The sequence below is a fragment of the Schistocerca piceifrons genome, unplaced genomic scaffold (assembly GCF_021461385.2).
Source record: "Schistocerca piceifrons isolate TAMUIC-IGC-003096 unplaced genomic scaffold, iqSchPice1.1 HiC_scaffold_325, whole genome shotgun sequence".
Taxonomy (NCBI): domain Eukaryota; kingdom Metazoa; phylum Arthropoda; class Insecta; order Orthoptera; family Acrididae; genus Schistocerca; species Schistocerca piceifrons.
In genome coordinates, this window is record NW_025728543.1 from 65,001 (window position 1) to 70,000 (window position 5,000).

Sequence of the window (5,000 nt, forward strand, 5' to 3'; positions counted from 1 at the left end):
ATTTTGTACTCTTGTTTTGCTGCTTCGATTACTTCTGCAGTTCCATTTCGGCGGGCATTTTGCAGGGTTCGTCGTGCTGTCATTGTGTTTTGTCGCTGTAGTCTAAGTGTCTCGTTCCACCATGGTATAGGGTGCTGTAGCCAGGTTTTTCTTCTCATCGATTTTTTGCAGCTAGCTCGTACTGCCCCTTCCAGGCATCGAACCTTCTCATTAACATCCATTGCTTGGATATTCTCCAGGTATTCTACTTCCTTTGCAAAGCACTGATCAAAAATTGCCCATTTCGCAAATTGTGTGTTGTATTTTTCTTGCACTATAGCTATTCTGTTTCTCTGTTGTGGGGCAACTTCATATGTTATGGCCCTGTGATCGCTGGTTGTCCATCCCCCATGAACCTTCCATTTAGTTGTTGTTCTAGCCACAATTGTTGTACAAATAGTGAGGTCTATGTTACTCTCTCCATTTGGTCCACTGAAAGTTGTTAATGGAGATTCCTCATTCAGTAGTACAAGACCATGCTGGTAGATGAAGTCTTCCATCTTCCTACCGTCCCCATTTGCCATATCGCCATACCATAATGGGGATGTCGCATTTGCATCTAGGCCTATAATTACTGGTTTTCCAGCCAAGTTGTGCAGTATGTCCTCAAGTTTATTTAGGAAGCGGTCAATAGGTTCACCATACTGGCAGTACACACACACCAGGTACAGTTCTCCAAAGGCTCCACTTATGCTTGCCGCACATGTATGTGTATCAGATAATGTGGTTAGCTGATACACATACATGTGCGGCAAGCATAAGTGGAGCCTTTGGAGAACTGTACCTGGTGTGTGTGTACTGCCACCAACAGAAGCTGGGTGCAATATCAGGTGCATTAATACGGGTCACCAGATCAGAGTGGGGTTTAAAACGACGATCATTGAAACTAATATACAGTGGTCTCTGTCTGTCAATTTGTAAATACGGTGCTGCAGCTTGGGGGGAAAGAGCGAAGAATAAGTACATCCAAAGGATACTCTACTCAATCCAGAGACCTTTCCTATTGCAGATGACAAAAGCCTGCAGGACAACATCAAATGAAGCCCTACAGGTACTCTCTGGATGCTTCCCATTGGACCTTGAGGTAATAAGGGCAGCCCTATTGTACCACATCAGACATGGTATGGTTGGAACTGTTGCAGGGTTTCCAGTACCCAGGCCACAGACACCTCGAACAAGACCAGAAAAGGCAATTGATTGCATGCTACAACAGGAATGGCAAGCAAGGTGGGAAGGCTCAGAAAATGGAAGGGCCTCATATGAATGGACTCCAAAAGTCTCACACTGGCAGACAGGCTGGCGTAAAACGGTGACACCATCATACTCACTCACCTGCCTGCTCACTGGACATGGCCTACGGAAGAAGCTGCATCAACTCACAATTGAAGCAGACCCAATGTGCACATGTGGAGAAGAGGAGGACACCGACCATATCCTCTATGCATGCAGACACTACGAAGAACAGAGGCACAGACTGATAACAGCAGTGGGTGAAACAACTTTCCAGTCAAAACAATTGCTACTGGAAACCAGTGAAACATACACTGCAATAAAACTGTTTGCTGAGGAAGCCTTTGAAGTTAGAGAAGTAACTAGAATTTTAACTGAAATAGAGTAGATAAGATAAATGAATGGACTCCAGTGACTTTGCCTAGTTATCAATTACCCAGTATAAAAATAAATGTAAGTTAGTAATAAGTAGGTATATTAAAGAAATAAGAAAGTGGGCAACCCTGAACCGGAAGTATGATGACAATAAATTAGGACACCAGTGGCCTCTCCTGGCATCAAACTATGTAGCAAGGACATAGCAACTAGTAATTAATCGGTATAGTGCAATAAAGAAAAGTGATCAGACCATAAGAAAACTTGTGTACATTCAAAGAGAAATAATTAAAAAAAAAAAAAAAAAAATTAGACGTAGTATAGTATCATAAAAGTACAGTGTCATATGAACATCAACATGCATGTTATAACAAATAAGAGGGAATCTTGGCCCAAATCCTGAATTTCCAGTGTGCAACAGTGTGCAGGACTGGCCAGGCTGGGGGGCAAACCTCCCATACAAATGGCATGCTGCCTGTGGATGCTTTATCTCTGGCATAAGGGTCGATGCCAGGGATGGCGGCACCGCCTCCACGTGGTTCCCCGGCACCCAAAAGGGTGGCTAAAGGCGCTCTTCAGATGGAAGGTCCATTCCCCCACCAAGGGGGTAGTTTTTCCGAGCTGGTTTCCTTCGTTGTGGCGAAGTTGGGTAGTGGATGCATGGGTTGGATTTGAAGGGAGTATGAGCGGAAGCTCGGGGATCCCTGATGATAATCCACCTCTGGCCAGGGGAAACCCAAACCAGAGCAGCCATGTACAGTACTGTCCGTATACATGAGCCGCGACCTGTACCACTTACGAGCGAGAGACGCGATCGCGTTGCTCACTGTACGGCGTCCGATACCGAGCCATCAGCATGTCGGTCCCCATGCGCGTTGCACTCGCACTCGCAGTCGCAAAAACGTGGGGCAAATATATTACGCGGAAGAGTTATAACAGACCGAGCCCCACTGCATGGGGGGAGTCTTTGTCACTAATGTACACAGATGGAACATTTTGGACTGGAACCAGATTACCCGTACACACGGCGCTGATTAGTAATCAATGCAGAGCCATCAAACTACAGCAAATATACACAACTGTCCGTATACATGCTGAAAGAGTCTGCCCAAAATGGGAACCACACGTCAGCCAGACACTCTGATCACGCACCACTCTCTGCTTCTAACAGGCGCACATACAATATGTAAGCACCAGCATGGAACAACATCCAGTGCATCTTCTCCGCCACATTACACAATCCACACTATCACAACCAGACCAGGAGGTCCGTGCGGAAAATACAATATCCCAGCCTTTCGACATCCACCATTGCGCAGACCAGGCACCAACACCCACACATGTCCTATACAACGGTGCACCCAACATCACAATAGTACCTCCTGTCACAGCGCACAAACAATGACATGAGTCAAAGACACAGGTCTCACACAAGCATAGAATTGGAGCGCCGCCTCTAATAAGCCAAAGGTGCATCCTGACGTGACAAATCTGATCATGTCACAAGCATTCACTTACTATAATCACTATCAACGAACCTGCCGCCCCCGCCCCCCCCCCCCCCCTACACCTTTCCGTACAACAACGTGTAACCTAACCTAACCTAACCTAACCTATGTTGTACCTTAACCTAACCTATGTTGTACCTTAACCTAACCTATGTTGTACCTTAACCTAACCTATGTTGTACCTTAACCTAACCTATGTTGTACCTTAACCTAACCTATGTTGTACCTTAACCTAACCCATGTTGTACCTTAACCTAACCCATGTTGTACCTTAACCTAACCCATGTTGTACCTTAACCTAACCCATGTTGTACCTTAACCTAACCCATGTTGTACCTCAACCTAACCCATGTTGTGCCTCAACCTAACCCATGTTGTGCCTCAACCTAACCCATGTTGTGCCTCAACCTAACCCATGTTGTGCCTCAACCTAACCCATGTTGTGCCTTAACCTAACCCATGTTGTGCCTCAACCTAACCCATGTTGTGCCTTAACCTAACCCATGTTGTGCCTTAACCTAACCCATGTTGTGCCTTAACCTAACCCATGTTGTGCCTTAACCTAACCCATGTTGTGCCTTAACCTAACCCATGTTGTGCCTTAACCTAACCCATGTTGTGCCTTAACCTAACCCATGTTGTGCCTTAACCTAACCCATGTTGTCGCCTTAACGTAACCCACGTTGTCGCCTAAACCTGCTCTGTAATTGTTATACGACTCGTTCAATTACTGTAGTGTTGCCCACCCGCAACCCTCGCAATATAGTTCGCTACTCGCACTGCCCGCACCCCTGTGTATCGCTTCATGTTAAACACCTTGCAAGTCTTGCTCACTTTCCACATGCTCCTGCTGTACACTGTAATGTGGATGGCAGCAGGACGTACATGCCGCCCCTCCCCACGTCCCCACCTTGCCCCCTGCCTTCGCAAGCTGGTTGGTGAGAAGTTTGCATGTTCAATGCCCTTCGCATGCGACGTACTCAGGCTACGTTGTGGTGCGGCCTGTGTCAACTGTCCGCTGATGTCGTACGCGTGAACCACAATAATATATTATTCATTATAAAAACTTGAAGCAGGTTTCAGCATTTTAGCAGTTTAGTCAATCGCCTTGGCTGAAAGCATACATCGACTTAAATACAGGACTTCAGCAGAATGCAAAGAATGACTTCGAAAAAAATCTGATTAAGCTTATGAATAATGCGGTGTTTGGAAAAACGATGTAACGGGACGCCGTGGATGGCGATCAGCATGAGCTGTCTGTTGATGTATTCGGACCTAGTCGTCTCTCCTCACACACCGTGATGGCATGGTGCACCGCGTTCCATATCTGCGACATGCTACAGAGGCCGGTTGACAGTCGTTCGAGCAATGGACATCGCATACGTACGGGGGCCACCTTCCACGTATTGTCTAGGCGTGCACATTTTGTTGCGTGTATGTGGGCAGACGTAGTGTGGCGTGACACCTGACACAGGCATGCAATAATCGTTGAAGTTGCAAATGGCGATGGACGCCTGCGTTTTCTGGTGAAGTTACGCAAATGAACAAATGGTAACCTGTTGTGGTGCGGTTGTTCTCGCTAGGGGTGAATCGGTGATGGCGACGATAGGTTGAGGTACTAACCGGTTGTTCCAGCGATACCCACCATGCCGACGAAACTGAACGGCATCTGGGTGTGAAGCGATACGCGGCGGTGGCTGGGTGGGACCGTCCCCGGCCGGTGAGGGGGCGCCTCCCGGCGTGCTGGCCGCGCGGTGCGTGGGCGCACGCGCTACAGCCGGCTGGTGGGGGCGGCCAGTGGCAGGCGCGCCGGCCGACGGACGCGGCAGGCGTCGCAGCTGCGCGCCG